Raw genomic sequence first — 22289 nt, forward strand, 5'->3', positions numbered from 1 at the left:
TCTAAAAATTCTTTACGGAAAAGACCTTTCCGCATTATTTCATTAAACAATTTACATAAGAGAGGGGTTATCAATGGTTGGAATGTTTTATAAAATCTGATAGTATAGCCATCAGGGTCAGGGGATTTACCAAACTTTAAATCCTTTATGACCCACTGTATCTCCTCAGACATGATTGGAGAGGTGAGAGAAGTGAGATCGGCCGTAGAGAGCTGAGGTAAATTAAGAGTGTTTAGAAAAGATTTAATTTCAGATGACGAGAGGCAGGGGTGATTGAGATAGTCCTCGATGTTGTAGAGGGAATGATAGAAAGACCTAAATGTTTCTCCTATTTCTTTGGGGGAATGTACAATGCTGTTATTCTTTTTTCTGATGGTATTAATTCTAGACTGACCCGTCCGGTGTCTAAGTTTAGCTGCAAGTGGGGAGGAGGCTTTATTACCTTGATACAAGTAGATTTGTTTAAATTTCTCTAGCATGATTTGTACTTTCCTGAATTCTAACGTCTGGATTTGTTTGGTGATGGTTATACAGGGAGTGCAGAATTATTAGGCAAGTTGTATTTTTGAGGATTCATTTTATTATTGAACAACAACCATGTTCTCAATGAACCCAAAAAACTCATTAATATCAAAGCGGAATAGTTTTGGAAGTAGTTTTTAGTTTGTTTTTAGTTATAGCTATTTTAGGGGGATATCTGTGTGTGCAGGTGACTATTACTGTGCATAATTATTAGGCAAATTAACAAAAAACAACTATATACCCATTTCAATAATTTATTTTTACCAGTGAAACCAATATAACATCTCAACATTCACAAATATACATTTCTGACATTCAAAAACAAAACAAAAACAAATCAGTGACCAATATAGCCACCTTTCTTTGCAAGGACACTCAAAAGCCTGCCATCCATGGATTCTGTCAGTGTTTTGATCTGTTCACCATCAGCATTGCGTGCAGCAGCAACCACAGCCTCCCAGACACTGCTCAGAGAGGTGTACTGTTTTCCCTCCTTGTAAATCTCACATTTGATGATGGACCACAGGTTCTCAATGGGGTTCAGATCAGGTGAACAAGGAGGCCATGTCATTAGATTTTCTTCTTTTATACCCTTTCTTGCCAGCCACGCTGTGGAGTACTTGGACGCGTGTGATGGAGCATTGTCCTGCATGAAAATCATGTTTTTCTTGAAGGATGCAGACTTCTTCCTGTACCACTGCTTGAAGAAGGTGTCTTCCAGAAACTGGCAGTAGGACTGGGAGTTGAGCTTGACTCCATCCTCAACACGAAAAGGCCCCACAAGCTCATCTTTGATGATACCAGCCCAAACCAGTACTCCACCTCCACCTTGCTGGTGTCTGAGTCGGACTGGAGCTCTCTGCCCTTTACCAATCCAGCCACGGGCCCATCCATCTGGCCCATCAAGACTCACTCTCATTTCATCAGTCCATAAAACCTTAGAAAAATCAGTCTTGAGATATTTCTTGGCCCAGTCTTGACGTTTCAGCTTGTGTGTCTTGTTCAGTGGTTGCAGTCTTTCAGCCTTTCTTACCTTGGCCATGTCTCTGAGTATTGCACACCTTGTGCTTTTGGGCACTCCAGTGATGTTGCAGCTCTGAAATATGGCCAAACTGGTGGCAAGTGGCATCTTGGCAGCTGCACGCTTGACTTTTCTCAGTTCATGGGCAGTTATTTTGCGCCTTGGTTTTTCCACACGCTTCTTGCGACCCTGTTGACTATTTTGAATGAAACGCTTGATTGTTCGATAATCACGCTTCAGAAGCTTTGCAATTTTAAGAGTGCTGCATCCCTCTGCAAGATATCTCACTATTTTTGACTTTTCTGAGCCTGTCAAGTCCTTCTTTTGACCCATTTTGCCAAAGGAAAGGAAGTTGCCTAATAATTATGCACACCTGATATAGGGTGTTGATGTCATTAGACCACACCCCTTCTCATTACAGAGTTGCACATCACCTAATATGCTTAATTGGTAGTAGGCTTTCGAGCCTATACAGCTTGGAGTAAGACAACATGCATAAAGAGGATGATGTGGTCAAAATACTCATTTGCCTAATAATTCTGCACTCCCTGTAATATTATCGTTTATAGCACTTGAATATGTTGAGTTAAGTTGAAGTCTTAGCATTCTTAGTTGTGAGGTGAGATACGAAAGAGGGTCTCCCTGGGCTTTACGCATGAGGGTGTCATTTTCTATATAGTGTCCTCTTAGGAAAGTCTTAAGCGAGGCCCATAGGACCTTGATCGAAGTTTGAGTGTTATCGTTAAAATTTATGAACTCAAGAATTTTGTCTTTTGTCTTAAGCTTATCAATTGGGTTTGCAATTAGCCAATCTTTAAGGCGCCATGGAGGGGGAGAAAAGTTAATATTAAGAGGGCCTAAAAATAATGACAAGACGTCATGTTCTGACCAGGAAACTGGAGAGATTTTAGTGTAGGATATGTGGTCTAAAGCTCTGTTGCTTGTGAAAAAATAATCAATACGAGTATATGATTTGTGTGTTGATGAGTAAAAGGTGAACTCTTTATCTTGAGGGTGGAATGCTCTCCACGCATCATATAAGTCATATTGGCTAAAGAGTTTCTGGAATGCACTAGAGAGGGAGTGAGTCGATCTCTGTGGTGCTGATATCTTTGGCCCCATCCTAGAATCAGTTTCCCCTGCTTCACAGTCAACACTGATCCCAGTAATTTTCTAAGGAATCATATTTGTTTAGAATTAGGTGCATATGCATTAACTAAAGGGATATTAACCCCAGATTTTTTCTTTCATGATTCAGATAGAGCATGCAATTTTAAGCAACTTTCTAATTTACTCCTATTATCAATTTTTCTTTGTTCTCATGTTACCTTGATTTGAAAAAGCAGTAATAAAAGGTTAGAAGCCGGCCCATTTTTAGTTCGGCACCTTGGTAGAGCTTGCTGATTGGTTTGCTACATTTAGCCACAAATCAGCAAGTGCTACCCAGGTGCTGAACAAAAAATGGTCCGGCTCTAAAGCTTACAGTACTGTTTTTCAAATCAAAATAGCATGAGAACAAATAAAATTGATAATAGGAGTAAATTAGAAAGGTGCTTAAAATCTTAAAATCTCATGCTCTATCTGAAAAAAATTGGGTTTCATATCCCTTAAGGTATATAGGGTGTCGTTAAATTTACAAATCAGTATGAGGAATCTAGCTTGAGGGTCACATTCCCCGTAGATGGGGTCGTACTTAACATTTGTGCTAATAAGTATGGCTACTCCTCTAGATTTGTATTGGAAGGAAGCTTCCACTACTGTCTGATATTTTTTGTATGTGCGTGCAGTACCTGGGGAGGAGATCCAGTGAGTCTCTTGAAGGAAAGCAATATCAGTTTTGGACTTATGTAAGTAGATCAGTAGGAGACTATGTTTTGTGCGTGAGATGAGACCCTGTGTGTTGAGAGTGATCAGGCGGAGACCTTCCATCCTGTGGAGAGAAAAAAAAGGAAAAGTGAAAAGGATTATGCTACCTGCTCATGACAGTCGTGTAGAGATTGTCTAAATGAGGGTGGGTTTGGGAAGTTGAGGAGTGATGTATAATGGTGAAAGGGGAACCAAGATATGTCAAGCTCAAAGATAGTTATATCAAATATGGAAAGATATGTAAATTAGCATTAATATGACAGTGAGTAATAATATTTTATGTTAAACCCGGAATCTCAGGTAAACCTTAATTCTATGGCTAAAGGAACATTGTAAGAAACTACATAAAGCTATAATCTCTAAAACAGTGGTAAGACTGCAACAATTATGGTCTTAAACTAGTGTCCCGCCCGTGCCCCAAAAACTAAATTATAGGATACATTCAAGCCTGGAGCTGCCTCATTGGATTTGTTAAGCTGAAAGACCTCTGGGTCCAGGTCTCTGTATCTGAAGTGAGTGGGATAAAAGTTATACTACTTGCAGTAAACAATTGTGCAGAGATTGTCTGGATAGGGATAGGTCCTGGGGCCGAGAAGGAATGTATAGAGGCACAAAGAGGACAATGATATATCATGGTTAACCTAAATTAAATCCCATATGCATAGAGATGAACATTAGCCTAGACATAACAGTGGATTAAGGAAATTCTAGGATATGTTAAACTGTGAGTCCCAGACAAGCCTGGAGTTTAAAGCTAAATAAATAATGTGATAAACATTATGAGAATATAATATCTGAGACTGTGATGAATCTAAGACTAGTAAGGTTTCGGAATAGAATCTGACCTGTGCCTTTGTATCTATGGTATAGGATATGTTCGAGCCTGGGCCTATGTCCTCATTTTCAGTAGAATAAGCGGGTCCCTAGGACTAGGTACCGGTAACTGTTTAGGAGCTGAGTGATTAAAATTATCTAAATACCGTCTTGTCAGGTGACGTACTAGAGAAAGTAGGGGGATCTACTAATAAGACCGGGTCAATCTGACACATATTATGGGTAGTACCTATAGTAAAACTTACTAGAAATAAACCTTTAACTGGTCATGAACTTTAAACATTTAAAACTAAGGTCATTAACACATCTGAATCTGAAATTTATCATGTAAAGGATAAAATCAGACTTAGATATAAATCCATATTCATGGCATGTACTCATGTGTAGAACCTGAGCAGTCCTATGTGAAGCTCAAGGTCTCTAGTAGTTGAGAGTGGGATGGCTTGAGTTCAGTTATGTTCTCTAGATTGTATGGCATCTTTTCTTTTAGAATGTAGGGTTGATCTTCTAGGGAGTGGATCCCACTCCGGAGCAGAAGTGTTGAGTGATTTGGGATTCTCAGTTTTGTTGGTAGCATCAGATGGTTGATGTAAGCCGAGTGATTGAAGGAGTTTCATCCCCTGGTCCGGTGAATGATCACCGTGTTGGAAGAAGATACTTCACACTGTGTTGGCGTAGGGTTTGGGTAAACTATTGGAATGTCCTTCTCTTGGCTTGTGTGTGGGGGGAGAGGTCCGGGTATAACTGGATAGTTTTATAGACCATTGAGATATCCTAGGAGGTCTGGATTGCCAATGTCTTCAGGTATACCCCGAATCCTGATGTTGTTGCGATGTGACCTGTCCTATAGGTCCGCCAATTTGGATTCAAGGTCTGAAATCATTTCGGAGAGATTTTGCGTGTAAGGTAGAAGAATTGCGTGGTCTATATTCAGATCCTCATGCTTCCTTTCCAGAGTCTCTGTTCACTCTCTGAGAGCTGAGATGTCTCACTTAAGTTCACTGACTAATTGTTTGAGGTCTTGCTTAAGGGATGTGTAGTGAGTGTCCATTTTATCCGATAAAGCCTTAATAAAGTCTAGAATAGAAGACTGTGAAGAGGAAGATCTGTCTAGATGTAAGTTATCAGCATTGTGTTGTCCTTTGAAGGAAGTGGTGGATTCTCTAGAGTCTTCATCTGAAACCTCTGGATTATAATGATTTTTACTATTGAAATGGTCCGTTTTTTTTCTTCATGGCATGAGCCATCTTGGTAAAGAGTAACCCCTTTGTGTTGGAAAAGGAATATCAATGTAAAGGAAATGACTAGTAACTACCCTGGTGGGCTTGAAAACTGGGGAGAGTCTGTCCGGCACCCCTGTCCCTAAGTGATTAGACCTACATGACCAATCCCGTTGTTCAGAAGGGAAGCTGAACTGATTAAGTTAGGATGATTTGGGTTATTAGCTCAACTGTATGAAAGCCAGGTAGTAACCCTATTTATCTTCTTCTGATCTTCAGGCTATCAGTTGGTAGGGGTCTTCAGTGTAAAGCCCCCCCTCCTAGGGAAATGTCTCCTATCAGTGAAGTAGGAAAAAGGAATAGGGGTATGACCCATGGGTAATGGGCCCACAGGAAAGGGAGGAGGAGGGTTTAACCCAGCATGAGAGTGGATTAATTAGATCCTAGGTTTAGTGATCACTCCAGAGGTATACCGTTTTATTTGTAAAATGTAGGAGGGAGTATGCAGGCGCTGCAGGCAGTGCTGGGGATAGGAGCTTCAAGGGAGTTTTATTTATTTGGAATATGAGGAAGGCTAAGTGATTTGATAGACTTCAGGGCTTGATATGGTACATTCTCAAATGAGGGGGGATCTGCATTCTTGAGCTTTGAGTGCGTAAGTGAATTAGATCTCAGCCCCTTGAGTGATAAGGCAATAGTAGTTACTTTCAGGGCCAAGCCAAATGCTACCGTAGGATAGGTGCAATTATTCCAATTGCCTGAACCTCCTATACTGTAGTAATATCCTCAGGAACCAATGTGCTGAAATTCTAAGCGCTATCTCCCTTCCCTAATATGCTGTCTCAAGTCGTGCTCTGTACCGGGGCAACACTATCTGAGAAAAGATACTGTCCGGTATCATGTAGAGTCGTGTTGTGTCTCCCTGAGGGGAGTGTGTCAAACAGGAGCTCCGGTCGAATCTCTACTATTCACTTTATTTAATCAACAGTATGGGGTGTTAGTTGGGGAACATACCCTGTAGGTGAGCTGGGAGAAGTCTGATGACTTGTCTGTGATGAGCTGCGCACTGCATAGAGTTCCGTAGACTGAAGGCCAATTAAGATGGCAGTTTTTCGCGTGCTTTCAAGCGCCTTCGGAAGTGCCCCAAACAAGCGTGAGGGAGGAGGAGTCCGATGTCGTGATCTGCTCCGGAATGTAAATGTGGACCTCGCTCTCTCCAGGGGGAATAGCACTTTTTCTGCTGCGTCAGGTCTGTGTGTAGGTTCAGCTCACTGCAGCTGTTGTAATGTCGCAGGTCCGTAACCTTCCCTCAGTGCTCTGTAGATACTCCGCAAGGATATAGGATATATAATTAGGCTTAGGAGACCAATAGGGGACAAAATAATAATGATATTATAAATTTTTAAGTTATATTGGACAGGTTTTCAGGGCTATTATGGAGGAGCTCTGCTGTGCTGCATCCACTCAGCTCCGTGGTTAGCTCAACCTCCGCAATGCTGTTTTTTACTCACGCCCCAAAGTATTTGATTGAGGTCAAAGTATACTTGTGAATTATTTTACATGTTTCTACACAGACACCTTTTTTTGTTTTTAGCAAACGCACAGTCCATGTTGTATAGGAACACTTCAAATAAAACTCCCAGCTCTACTGATATAGCAGATGAGTGGCCATGTCGACGAAGTTTTGCTGAAGTTGAAATCCGTATAGTTTTCTATGGGAGACACATTGCCACTCATCAGCATAGAGAGGGTCTGCCCACTTTTTTCAATATATCACCAGACCCATGGACTGCAAGATTGGCAAGGCCAGAAAGGCAATGTACCATAGATCTGATAATGTTTTCATTATCGGGCGATAGTGATATACACAGCTCACAGTGTCAAATATGCTGTGTATTTGTTGTGTTTACTAAACTGTTTTAAAGTACCAAGTTATAGTCACAGTTATGGAGAACTTTAGGAACCTCTTTTGAGAGGTGTAATTTTTAAATAGTTAAATATTAATGCTAAATATTTCCTTAATAAAAAGCTCACAATAAAGTAAAGGACATATTTTTTTCATTTCTTCAATATCTTTAATAACTGGAGAAATGTTTAACTAGTTTATTAGTTCTTTATAGTGTTTGAAGAATGACTGTTTGTTGTCCTCTAATACTGCACATCTTCATATCTATTTTGTTGTGATGAGGTCTCCAACTAGTACATGATGACATCAGATACAATAAGCTAGCGTCTAAATGCAGAGGCACTTATTCATTATGGGAGGGTTGCACTTCTTCATTATGGGAGTTGATTGACACCCCCTGCTAGCGTCCGCAAATATGCAGTTCTTGTGAACTGCTGGTGCAATGATAAATGCCAACAGCGTATGCTATCTGCATTTATCATAGTGCGAGCGGACATGATACGATGTAGCATATCATGTACGCTGCACATTGATAAATGCCAATAGTATACGCTGTCGTCATTTATCATTGCACCAGCAGTTCTTGTGAACTGCTGGTGCAATCCCACCCCCTGCATATTCGCGGCCGCTAGCAGGGGGTGTCAATCAACCCGATCGTATTCGATCCGGTTGATTTCTGTCTGCGGCCTCAGAGCAGGCGAACAAGTTATGGAGCAGCGGAAACAGGGGCATCAAGTTCCATACGGAGCATGATAAATCAGCCTCATGCTGTTTAGTTAAGGTTTAATGTTTCCTATGGATGTTGCAATTGCCTGGTTATAACTACTGCATTTTTTGCATCATCAGAACTTTGACCTTTGTCTCCTGGTGTTTGTTTTGTGTTTTCATGTTTATATAGTTGCCTTTTGTAAAAATAAGTTGTCAAATGTTGATGTGATGAATTTTCAACATAATATTAAAAATAGATTTTTTTTTTTCCTTGTAGGAGCCTGCAGCCATGTTATTGTAATATAATAATGACATAGAAATAAATGGATAATAATCCAAGTTTATCTTAGACCTTATGAACATTTTCCAGAATACAACACTGAAGTATATCTATAATCTATTCCAGAAATTGTATAATACATTTATTTAAATGTGTAAAAAGGATTATACTAAAGATAATTTATAGTGGTCACGTATTTTGTGAAAGTTGCACATTGTGATTTTATCACTATAATTATGTACTTAAGTACCAATTATAAATGTAAAAATTACTTTTTAGGTCTGAAAAAGACTGTATTTAAACACTCACATATACTTAAACTGGTATGAAAATGTACACTTGTAAGAATTGCTCTGTATGAAAATTTAAATCCTCTGCACAATTCATCTTCTGTAATTATAGGACTATAGGGCAGCATTTCTGCTTCCCATTCTTTAATAAATATTACTTTCTATATGTTATATGTATAGGTTTATTCTTCTGCTTGTTTTATTTATTCTTGTCTCACTAAGGGCCCGATGCTGGAATTATAGTAAAAAGGGTCAGTCCCAGTCTCCTTTTAAAAGCAAAACAGCTTGCTGGAAAGTGACACTTCGCTCTCTAGAGCAAAGTTAGCAGTGAGCAGGGGGCGTACTTTAAAAAGTAACTCCTAAAGCCAATATAAATCACATTACACTGCTTTGTGCATATAGCATCTTGCAATCACCTATTTTCATATGAATGTGTTTTTCAATTAGGGTTATAAGAATTTGGAGTGTTTTGAGAAAAGCTAACCACCTTTTAGTTTACAAGAAAAAACTGTGAGATTTGCAATGCAAAAATATGAATAGAATTATGCTGAGATTAGAGAGACAATTTCATATACACCCAAGGAACGCCACTGGAACAATTACACTTTGTATAAGTACACATTTCTGTGTTTTTTGCACCTCTAGTTTACTTAAATTACGATTTACACTGTACATATTTAATACAATTTTTTCCTGTGTAATTTACAGACAAATTTAGTGTTTTTTTTATAAAATATGATTTTTGGTTACAATCAGCTAGATTACGAGATTTGCGTTATGAGTGGCTCGGTAATAACTTGCAAGTTATTTCCACCACTCACCTTTAATAGCGCTGCTATTACAGGTTTGCAAAAACCCGGCGATATGGCTGCATTGAGCTCCATACCGCACACAAATACCAGCGCTGCTTTGAGCTGGTTTGACGTGCTCGTGCACGATTTCCCCATAGACATCAATGAGCAGAGCCGGCTAAAAAAAAGCCTAACACCTGCAATAACGGAGCATAAAGCTCCTTAACGCAGCCCCATTGATGTCTATAAGGAAACAAAATGTATGTTTACACCTAACACCCTAACATAAACCCTGAGTCTAAACAACCCTAATCTGCTGCCCCCGACATTGCCAACACCTATATTACACTTATTAACCCCTAATCTGCCACCCCCAATGTCGCCGCCACCTACCTACACTTATTAACCCCTAATCTGTCGCCCCCAATGTCGCCGCCACCTACAAAAATTTATTAACCCCTAATCTGCCGCCCCAACATTGCCGCCGCCACTATACTAAAGTTATTAACCCCTAAACCTCTGGCCTCCCACATCACTAACACTAAATAAATATATTAACCCCTAAACCTAACCCTAAGTCTAACCCTAACCCTAACACCCCTAACTTTAATATAATTAAAATAAATTGAAATAAAAATTACGATTATTACCTAAATAATTCCTATTTAAAACTAATTACTTACCTATAAAATAAACCCTAAGCTAGCTACAATATAACTAATAGTTACATTGTAACTATCTTGGGTTTTATTTTTATTTCACAGGTAAGTTTGTATTTATTTTAACTAGGTAGACTAGTTAGTAAATAGTTAACTATTTACTAACTACCTAATTAATATAAATACAAATTTATTTATAAAATAAAACCTAACCTGAGTTACACTAACACCTAACATTACAATAAAATTAAACAAATTAAATTAAAAAAAAACATTTATCTAAATTACAAAAAATAATAAACACTAAATTACACAAAATAAAAAAAGAAATGATCAAAAATAAAAACGAATTACTCCTAATCTAATAGCCCTATCAAAATAAAAAGGCCCCCCAAAATAAAAAAAACCCTAGCCTACACTAAACTGCTAATAGCCTTTAAAAGGGCCTTTTGCGGGGCATTGCCCCAAAGAAATCAGCTATTTTACCTGTAAAAAAATACAAACAACCCCTCAGTAGTAAAACCCACCACCCACACAACCAAACCCCCCAAATAAATCCTATCTAAATAAATCTAAGCTCCCAATTGCCCTGAAAAGGGCATTTGGATGGGCATTGCCCATAAAAGGGCATTTAGCTCTTTTACATTGCCCAAAGTCCCTATTCTAAAAATAAAGCCCACCCAATAAACCCTTTATAAAACCTAACACTAACCCCCGAAGATCCATTTACAGTTTTTGAAGACCGGACATCCATCCTCATCCAGCCGGGAGAAGTCTTCATCCAAGCGGGCAGAAGTCCTCAACGAAGCCGAGAGAAGTCTTCATCCAAGCGGTAAGAAGTCGTCCTCCAGGCGGGCAGAAGTCTTCATCCAGACGGCATCTTCTATCTTCATCCTTCCTACGCGGAGCGGCTCCATCTTCAAGACATCCGGCACGGAGTATCCTCTTCATACGGTCCCAGCCGTACACTAAAGGTTTCCTTTAAGGTACGTCATCCAAGATGGCATCCCTTGAATTCCGCTTGGCTGATAGAATTCTATCAGCCATTCAGAATTAAAGGGTAAAAAATCCTATTGACTGATGCAATCAGCCAATAGGATTGAGCTTCAATCCTATTGGCTGATCCAATCAGCCAATAGGATTGAGCTCACATTATACTGGCTGTTCCAATCAGCCAATAGAATGCAAGCTCAATCCTAATGGCTGATTGGATCAGACAATATGATTAAAGCTCAATCCTATTGGCTGATTGCATCAGCCAATAGGATTTTTCACCCTTTAATTCCGATTGGCTGATAGAATTCTTGGATGACGTCCCTTAAAGGGAACCTTCAGTGTACGGCTGGGACCGAATGAAGATTATGCTCCGCTCCGGATGTCTTGAAGATGGAGCCGCTCCGCGTCGGAAGGATGAAGATAGAAGATGCCGTCTGGATAAAGACTTCTGCCCGCCTGGAGGACGACTTCTTGCCGTTTGGATGAAGACTTCTCCCGGCTTCGTTGAGGAATTCTGCCCGCTTGGATGAGGACTTCTCCCGGCTGGATGAGGATGGATGTCCGGTCTTCAAAAACTGTAAGTGGATCTTCGGGGGTTAGTGTTAAGTTTTATTAAGCAGAAAAACTAAAAGGTTTAGACTGTGCGATTGGTAGGGAATGTAGCTCACCTTTAGAACGTTATCCCAGAATTTTAAAAGTAAATGTAATATAAGGTGGCGCAACTTAGCTTGCTATTCCCAAAGTGTAAGTATAAATAATAGCTTAGATGTTGCAGGTCATTCTCACCTTTACAGTCCCCATCTCCTGTTTCCCATCCTCCTACCCATCTAGATTGAAACTTCCCATGGGAATAGGGCCCTCAATTCCCCCTGAATCTTTCTGTAAAATTTTGTCTTTTATTGTATTGTTTCTCCGTTGTACTTCTATCCTTGTACCCAAATAAAGAATAATAATAATAATAATAATAAATGTAACAGAACTGGAGCAGTTCTGCAAACAAGAGTGGGCAAATATTGCACAGTCTAGATGTGCAAAGTTAGTAGAGACATATCCCAACAGACTAAAGGGTGTAATTAAAGCAAAATGTGGTTCAACAAAATACTGACACAAGGCGGTGATCCTTTTTCCAACTCAGTGATACTGTTTTTTAATTGTCTTTATTTTTGTCTGACTTGTTGGTATTATATCTTTCACTTGGATGTTATAAGTTGTACTGAGTAATTACAACTGGATAAACAAAAACTGTGTCTGTCTTTAATTCAGTATGCAAAGCAACAAAATGTGATTATTTTCAAGGGGGGTGATTATTTTCAATACCCACTGAATACACATATAAACACATAAATACATATGTACACATATGTAGACATATATAAGTGCATTGGAGCCCTTTGCAGTTAAGTATATGAAAACATGTAAAAGCATATTTATACAATATTCATATTTAATAGGTTTTAACTATGTATTTACTGTAAATATTTCACATTCTAATGGTCTGCACAATAGTTCAAAATATTTATAAATAGATATTCCTATATATTTCTGTCACGTTGATTGGAGTAGCCGTGTTAGTCCAGAGATTTAGATATCAAAATAACAAGAGTATTGCATTGAGCAATGATACTTTTTTATTGGACTAACTATACATTTATAAGTTGACAAGCTTTCGGAAGAGTTCCTTCCTTTATCAAGTCTGAAGCAATACTGATCAATTCAAAGGAATTTACAGATTATATCTTAAAACACAGAATAGCTAAGAAGACAGAAAGTGCAGGGAGAGGAGGAGGTGTCTTAAATATCATGAGGGGGGCTTAGGTAACAGGCAGACAGTGTCCAGTGTAGGAGAACAGACAGGGGAAATATATAGCTTTACATAGAGCATATACTGACATAAAGTTATATATCAACAAAACATTGAATCAATATCTATAAAGATGTAAAATTGTATATACAGGGGAAATACAAAAGTTTAAAAAAGACAAAAGTGTGGACATAGGCTTACATGTGTACCTATGTATAAAGAATGTGGAATATACAATGTAATTGACTAATTGAAAGTACATTACAGAAAATTTTGATAATGTGTTAAGAGTCCACATTTAGTCCAGAATTAAACAAGTTGAAGTGCATTATCATTTTCATTTCAAAGGTTGTTTTCTTTCCATGGTGTTTTTGAAGTTGCCTCTGAGAATTTTGTTTATATCTATACCTGCTGTGTGTATATATATATATATATATATATATATATATATATATATATATATATACAGTGGGGCAAAAAAGTATTTAGTCAGCCACCAATTGTGCAAGTTCTCCCACTTAAGAAGATGAGAGAGGCCTGTAATTTTCATCATAGGTATACCTCAACTATGAGAGACAAAGTGTGGAAACAAATCCAGACAATCACATTGTCTGATTTGGAAAGAATTTATTTGCATATTATGGTGGAAAATAAGTATTTGGTCGCCTACAAACAAGCAAGATTTCTGGCTCTTACAGACCTGTATCTTCTTCTTTAAGAGGCTCCTCTGTCCTCCACTCATTACCTGTATTAATGACACCTGTTTGAACTTGTTATCAGTATAAAAGACATCTGTCCACAACCTCAAACAGTCACACTCCAAACTCCACTATGGTGAAGACCAAAGAGCTATCGAAGGACACCAGAAACAAAATTGTAGACCTGCACCAGGCTGGGAAGACTGAATCTGCAATAGGCAAGCAGCTTGGTGTGAAGAAATCAACTGTGGGAGCAATAATTAGAAAATGGAAGACATACAAGACCACTGATAATCTCCCTCGATCTGGGGCTCCACGCAAGATCTCACCCCGTGGGGTCAAAATGATCACAAGAACGGTGAGCAAACATCCCAGAACCACACGGGGGGAACCTAGTGAATAACCTGCAGAGAGCTGGGACCAACGTAACAAAGGCTACCATCAGTAGCACACTATGCCGCCAGGGACTCAGATCCTGCAGTGCCAAATGTGTCCCCCTGCTTAAGCCAGTACATGTCCGGGCCCGTCTGAAGTATGCTAGAGAGCATTTGGATGATCCAGAAGTGGATTGGGAAAATGTCATATGGTCAGATGAAACCAAAGTAGAACTGTTTGGTAGAAACACAACTCGTAGTGTTTGGGGGAGAGAGAATGCTGATTTGCAACCAAAGAACACCATACCTACTGTGAAGCATGGGGGTGGCAACATCATGCTTTAGGGCTGTTTCTCTGCAAAGGGAACAGGACGACTGATCCGTGTACATGAAAGAATGAATGGGGCCATGTATCGTAAGATTTTGATTGCAAACCTGCTTCCATCAGCAAAGGCATTGAAGATGAAACGTCGCTGGGTCTTTCAGCATGACAATGATCCTAAACACACCACCCGGGCAATGAAGGAGTGGATTCGTAAGAAGCATTTCAAGGTCCTGGAGTGGCCTAGCCAGTCTCCAGATCTCAACCCCATAGGAAACCTTTGGAGGGAGTTGAAAGTCCGTGTTGCCCAGAGACAGCCCCAAAACATCACTGCTCTAGAGGAGATCTGCATGCAGGAATGGGCCAACATACCAGCAACAGTGTGTGACAACCTTGTGAAGACTTACAGAAAATTTTTGACCTCTGTCAATGCCAACAAAGGATATATAACAAAGTATTGAGATGAACTTTTGATATTGACCAAATACTTATTTTCCACCATAATTTGCAAATAAATTTGTTCCAAATCAGACAATGTAATTGTCTGGATTTGTTTCCACATTTTGTCTCTCATAGTTGAGGTATACCTATGATGAAAATTACAGGCCTCTCTCATCTTCTTAAGTAGGAGAACTTGCACAATTGGAGGCTGACTAAATACTTTTTTGCCCCACTGTATATATATATATATATATATATATATATATATATATATATATATATATATATGTGCAAAAAAAATCATATATATGTAGAAATATGTATTTATGAATAAATAGAACATATTTCTCTGTGTGAACACTGGAATGTGAAATATTCATATGTTCATGTCGGGTTAGCCCACATGAGAATATGCAATCGGGTTTGCTTGTGAGTAAGGTTTTTTTTCCACTTTTTTTGCTCCATTGACTTCTATGGGGGTCACGGGAACATGCACGCGATATTCTAACTTAGGATTTTTTCACTCATTGGGTTAGAGCACAAGCGAAAACATTTTACTTTCAACTCATAATACGAGCACAACTTCTTGCACAGTTAACGCTTGAGCAGGAGCATTAAATAGTGCTCCACTCGTAATCTGGCCCATTGGGTTTTCGCAAGATTTCAAAATGAAAAAAATATTCTGTGGGTTTTCCATCATTACCAAAAAATTATTATGCTCCCTACAGAAGATAATAAAAACCGAAAAGTGCAAATTTACACAAGGTTTTTTATTGAATGCAAAAACTGTTAAAACACATTTGGAAGCTGTCAATAAAGTCTTAAACACTACAAAATGTTCAACTAGTTGTAAGTAAAAGAGGAAAAATAAGCTTATTGAGGCCGGTTTTCCAATGTATTAAAGTTTTCAAACAATACAAGTGTTTCACTTTATAGATATATTATTATTTGTAGCATTAATTGCTTGCCCAGGAATAGGACAGGTTGGAGTTATGTTCCTATTTAAATATCACTATGTATATAAATAAAACTGCAGAAAGTGTATCCACCCTTCTGGTACAGCTACTTGGGTGCAAATATTTAGTAAATATGCAACAAAGTGAGTGCACTCTCATGACTTCTGGATACAAACAATGACAATTTTTTATGACGTTTCAGGGACTTTAATATCACCTTTTTCAGAATTATATACAGTATATATATATATCTATAAATATATATAAATATATAAACACATACGTTTAAGAAAGAAAATTGACACACAATAGTGTCCCTTAGTAAAGACTGGGGATTCAGCACTCTTTAATAGAACACAAAACACTCGTAGCTGATACAATATCAACATTTTTGGGTTTTATTATGCACAGAACTGACCAGGGACCTGGACAGGAAAGTATCAAAAAATTGCATAAGATACTATTTTAATACATAATAAAATACTAAAAATAAACTAGAACAAAATCTAGGTTATAAAAATATGTATATATATTATTTAAATCTATAAATGTATATAACTTGATGTGAGCATCTTTCTCTTTAAATTGTATAAATTGCTTGTTTATAATAATTATGAAGTGACTATTTTCTAGTCATGGGTGACACATTGATCATTGGTATTTGTTTTGATACCTGATATATTGCCTATGCCTTCTATTTTCTCTTTACAAGTGAAAAGAAGATATATTTCTTACCTAATTTTGTTTGAAGTGAAGGGGGTTATATCTTTTTTGCTGTCATAGGATGCAACCTGCGTTACAAGTTATTTCATGAAATTTCTGCCCTTCTAGCTCTGCCCCAGTCAACTGTAAGTGCTGTTATTGTGAAGTGTAAGCATCTAGGAGCAACATCAGCCCAACAACAAAGTGTTAGGCCATGCGAGCTCACAGAGCAGGCCTGATAATTATCTGTTGCAGCACTCACTACAGAGTTTCAAAGTTGCCTTTGGAAGTCACATTCACACAAGAAATGTGTGTCGGGAGCTTCATGAAATGGGTTTCCATGGCCGAGCAACTGTACACAAGCCTCCCATCAATCTGTAATGCCAAGTGTCAGCTGGAGTGGTGTAACACACACTGCCACTGTCCTCTGAAACAATTGAAACATGTTTTCTAGAGTGAAGATGCACCTTTCACTATGTTGCAGCCTGGGTGCAGTGGATGCAAGGAGAACCTACTGACTGGAATGAATAGTGCTTATTGTAAAATGCAGTGAGAGAGGGATAATGATCTGGGGCTGATTTTCAGGTTTTGGGCTAGGCCCTTTAATTCCAATGAAGAGTCATATTAATGCTACAGGATACAAAGACATTTTTGACAATAAGTTGCTTCCAACTTTCTGGCAACAGTTTGGTGGAGGACGACTTTTCCCATTCCAGCATAACTATGCCTCTGTGCACAAAGGTAGGTCCATGAAGACATAATATGATAAGTTTGGTAAGGAGGAGCTCAGTGTCTGACCTAACAAATACAAATTCCCACATATAAACTCCAACATTTTGTGCAAAGACTTCCTAGAAGAGTTGCAGCTGTGGGGAGGGAAATAGAAACACTATATACTAAATACTAATGCCCATGGTTTTTAAATTCAATATCCAATAAGTTCAAATAGGTGTGATGGTCAAGTGCCACATCATTTTGGACATACGGTGTATCTCCCTAATGTTTCTCAGAAGAAGAGGCTAGACAAAGAAAACTAGTTTTCAACTTGGTGGCACCCATTACTTTATATAAACTAAAACTTTACACTTCTTCAACGTTTAAACAACTAATATACTTTAAAACATACATCTACATACTATTCTTAAGCTAATCTTTGGAATACATTATTATATCTTGCATTTATTAAGGGCAAGATTACATGTGGAGCACTAAGTTTGTGGGAATGCAATTAATAGCCAGCCATTACAAGTGGCTGGTTATTGCTACAGCGAGCACGTGGTAGCAATTAGCGCTTTTAAAATTACCATTTATAAATGTGCCCCAAATGCTCCCAAAATACAGTGTGGTTTATTTTATTAAAAAAATAAAGATAGCAGCATTTTTATTTTTTTAAGGAAATAACTTCACTAGGAAGTAGTTTGGGGCTAAAGTGCCTTTACATTGCGGTCTATGGGAACTTTGTGTTACTTACCACCTTTGCTACACTTAGGTTCTGATGTAATTTCTGACAGCATCAGAACGAGGCTTCCATTGGAAACTATGGAAGTGTGCTCTCATGGGCACAATGCTTCTTAGCAATGCGAACGCGAGCTCGCATTTCCATTGCAGTCAACTTCTATAATGCAATATTAGGGCTCAAAAAATTAACCAGAGGTCAGACCTCTGCATTTCTGTCAGATAATGCACCACTTTGCCCAGAAAATTGTTGCAATTGCAAAAGTTTAGGCATTCTCATGTTTATTTCTTTTGTTTGTATTGGTATGACATAAAAAAGTGGAGAGAAAAAAAGCCAAATCTGGCTCATTCCACGCAAAACTCCAAAAATGCCAATATCTGTGCGACTTATGCCTTTTGCTGATCATGGCATGAGAACGATGCTCTATTGGAGCCTATAGAAGAGTGCTCTCGTGAGCGCAATGCTTCCGTGCAAAACGAAAGTGAGGTTGCGTTCACATTGCACATAACTCGTAATACCAGCACACATTTGCATGCGCTGGTATTACTCAGTGGAACGCAAATATCGCTTTAGCAAAAGCATTATTTTGCACTCCATTTGTAATCTTGCCTTTAGTGTTTAATTTCCCTTAAAATGAAACTCTAATCTTAGTGAATATATTGTCATGGGCAATTACATTTCATCCTTAAGAGTTATATGATGTATTAGACATATACAATTATGAAAATGTAAAAATTATTTAGTTTCTAATGTAGCTAAGTGTAATGCATACTTCTTAAGATTAGAAATGGGTTTTCTTATTTCCCTAAGTCAAAATCACAGTGTCTATTAAAACTTTAATTAGCCACACACTTACTGCAGGATAATCCTTTCAGAATTCAAGTGAAGTTTTTTTTTTAATGATACATTAACTCTTCAACTCAAAGTATGTGGCAATGATAGAACAAAAGTGACTAAAAATGATATATTAAAAATATGCTGTAGTACTAATCCTTATTTAATTTTGTTTGATACATCTTCATTAAATGAAGCAAGAGTTCTAATTTCTACATTAGCTTTTCAATTGTTATGGCACATTATATTCTAATGATTGAACAAAAGAGAAATATTCCATTATATATGAAAAACAACTGCTAACTATGATCATTATTTAATTTCACTTGATTAAAAAGCTGAAGATTATGCAGTGTGAAATTTCATTGTTCATTTATCATTACATTTCTTTGTAGTACGGAGTCTAGGTGTAAATTGGTGCCCAATAAAGTTCCCATCAAGCCTCAGTCAAGGGACATGTGATGTAAAATGAATCCATATATACCCTGATACACCTGGGAGCTTGTTTGGTTATCTTTTAATAAAAGGTTATTCTCATAATAATTACAAGACTGCATTTTGCATGTTAATTGGCACTTATTAAAAAAGCAAATTTTAAATAATTTGGGCAAATTACATGTTATTAGCTGCAATTGAGAGTGACTGTCAAACCCGAAACAGCTCAAATGGAATGTTTCAAATCTGCATTTTGATACCTTTTATATCTACTATGGCCAGATACTCTATGCAAAGTAACATTGTTAATTATAAATGAAAAACTGTAAATAAAACTGAAATAATTTAAATATTCTCACCTACGTTTTTACTGGCAATCTGGGATTATAGCACTGAACAGGTTAGTGCTTTATTACTTTATTTTTTAAGCTTGGAAATCCCTGCCTGGCCTTCCACTAATATTCACATGCACGTTTACATCATCCCTAAAACATGCATAGCCTACCTCAGTGTTCCATAACTCAAGTACCCCTAACAGGCCCGATTTTCATGAGCACAGGTGAAATAATCAGCTGAACAGTTACCATGGTTACTAAAATGCGTTCATCCATAAAATGATTATATCCCCTGTGCTCTAGCTAAGATATCATGACAATCTGCCTGTTAGAGGTTAGAGGCCTGAAGTTGAGAAACACTGACCTACCTCATGTCACCTCATCTCTCTAATACTTGTCACCTCAAAACATTTTGAAAAGCAAATGAATTAACATTTAAAACAAACATTCCCCTCTTTGACATTAATTCTACCATTCAAATGCTTCTATAGAATTGTGTTAACACTTAAAGGGACACTGAACACAAATTTCTTCCTTTTATGATTCAGATAGAGCATGCAATTTTAAGCAACTTTCTAATTTACTCCTATTATCAATTTTTCTTTGTTTTCTCTTGCTATCTTTATTTGAAAAAGAAGGCATCTAAGCTTTTTTTTTATTCAGAACTTTGGACAGCACTTTTTTTATTGGTGGATGAATTTATCCACCAATCAGCAAGAACAACCCAGTTTGTTCACAAAAATGGGCCGGCATCTAAACTTACATTCTTGCATTTCAAATAAAGATACCAAGAGAATGAAGAAAATGTGATAATAGGAGTAAATTAGAAAGTTGCTTAAAATTTCCTACTCTATCAGAATCACGAAAGAAAAAATTGGGTTCAGTGTCCCTTTAAATGTTATATTCCTGGGGGCGGAGCCGGGAGCTTCATAGAGATGGAGGTGTAGGTTTGGAGCTCCGCAAAACACTGCTTATCAAACAGTTGCAAAGGGCATAAATTTATTTGCTGCTGCTTTAAAAACCTAAGGGAAGAGGTAATGAAGGAAAGGTGAACCCAAAAACTTGAGACCGGGAACCGAGCTGCACATTGAACGCTGTGAAACTCAAGGAGCAAAGTATGAAGCGTTAGCTAGGCGGAGTGATCCGCCATCTTGCCCACGCGGTCAGCAACTACTCAGAAGCACAGACTTCAAGCCGCATACACGGCATCTAGAACATACTCGCCACATAAACGTGGAGATCGGACCAAGAAGAAACTGAATGACCGACAGGGTAAGAGAAAGGAGCGGTGGTTATTAACTTTGGGAGCGCGGTCGCGGACCGCCCCAGAACAAGCAATAATAAATAAATGGCGTAGTGCCGCGTACACACAGCAGACACCACATGCTTGTGGGAGAGGTTGCTAAAGAGAGACATAAAACTGGGGAGCCACTTGGGTGCTGCAACAGTATTAATGCAAGCGAATTAGGAGATGGAGGAATGGCATAATAGAGGAACTCCTTTACATGACACCTAAGTCCCCGCTCAAAGGCAGAGTATTAAGCGACCTATTTACTGGCATACAGCAGAAGACGCAGCAAATCTATGGGTGGATGTATCAGTGCTGCGCCACAGAAACATAGTTAGCTCCAAGTCAAAAGACTATCTACTCAAACACTAATAGGTGACCAGCTGCATTAGGATACGATAAAGCTGCCCCTCCACAGCTTGCCAAATATATACATATCCTTAGAAGCTATCTTTATAAAACAAGAGATTAATGTATTTAACAAGAAACCGCTTTGAGGCTGAAGATATGACTGCATGCATGATGCATAAGGTGCAATGCTAACAGGCGCAAGATCCCAGGTCCCATTAAACACAACGATGCTACATCCTGACAAGTATAATAACTATGTATAATCTGTATGCTGCAGAATAGCCTGCCTTAACAACAAATTCCTACAAAGCGATTAATCTATCCAAGGAAACTAAGGATACAAAAGGCATACACCTTGCTTAAGATTTACAGGTTTACATCACTTAATTCACAAAAAAAGAGACTATAAACGCTGACACTCATCTGTCAACTAATAACTTACCACCGCACCGGGTGACATATATTAGCCAATATGACAGCTAGAAAGCACACTAAATCCTCTCAAGGACTTAAAACTCCAACAGCAACTATGTTTTTTAAACCAGTAAAAGAGAAGGCTATAGAGGCAATCAACAGCGAAGCAGATGAAGAGGTGGATTCTGATACAGACTCACAAATCCAGGTAGATGATTCTACCCCCGCTACAAAAGCTGACCTCAAGACACTGGTATCAAAGCAAGATATCAACCAGAACTTTGACAAGTTGTGGGAAAAAATCGACACATTTCAAAGCACTATAACCAACAGTCTAGCAGAAATTAAGCAAGATGTTATAGACCTAGGCTCTAGAGTGGCGATCCTAGAAGACGCTGACACTTCAGTAACAGAAGATCTCTCTAACTTCAAGCAGCAACTTACTGCACAACAACAAGAGGTTATGGAAATGCAAGACAAACTAGAAGATCTTGAAAATAGAAGCCGAAGATGTAACCTAAGGCTGAAAGGAATACCTGAATCTGTTACAGCAGAAGAATTACATATCTATCTACATCAGCTCTTCCAAGCCATAACGGGAGAAGGGGGCGACGAGAAATTCCAAATGGAAAGAGCACACAGAGCACTTCGTGCCAAACCAAAAGAGGGAGCCCCACCTAGAGACGTCGTGGTCAAGTTTTTTAGATTCCCAGAAAAAGAGGAGATCCTGACAGCAGCACGGAAAAATCCCACATTCAAATTCCAAGGTTCGGTGATCCAGTTCTACCA

The sequence above is a fragment of the Bombina bombina genome, chromosome 3 (assembly GCF_027579735.1).
Source record: "Bombina bombina isolate aBomBom1 chromosome 3, aBomBom1.pri, whole genome shotgun sequence".
NCBI classification, from domain to species: domain Eukaryota; kingdom Metazoa; phylum Chordata; class Amphibia; order Anura; family Bombinatoridae; genus Bombina; species Bombina bombina.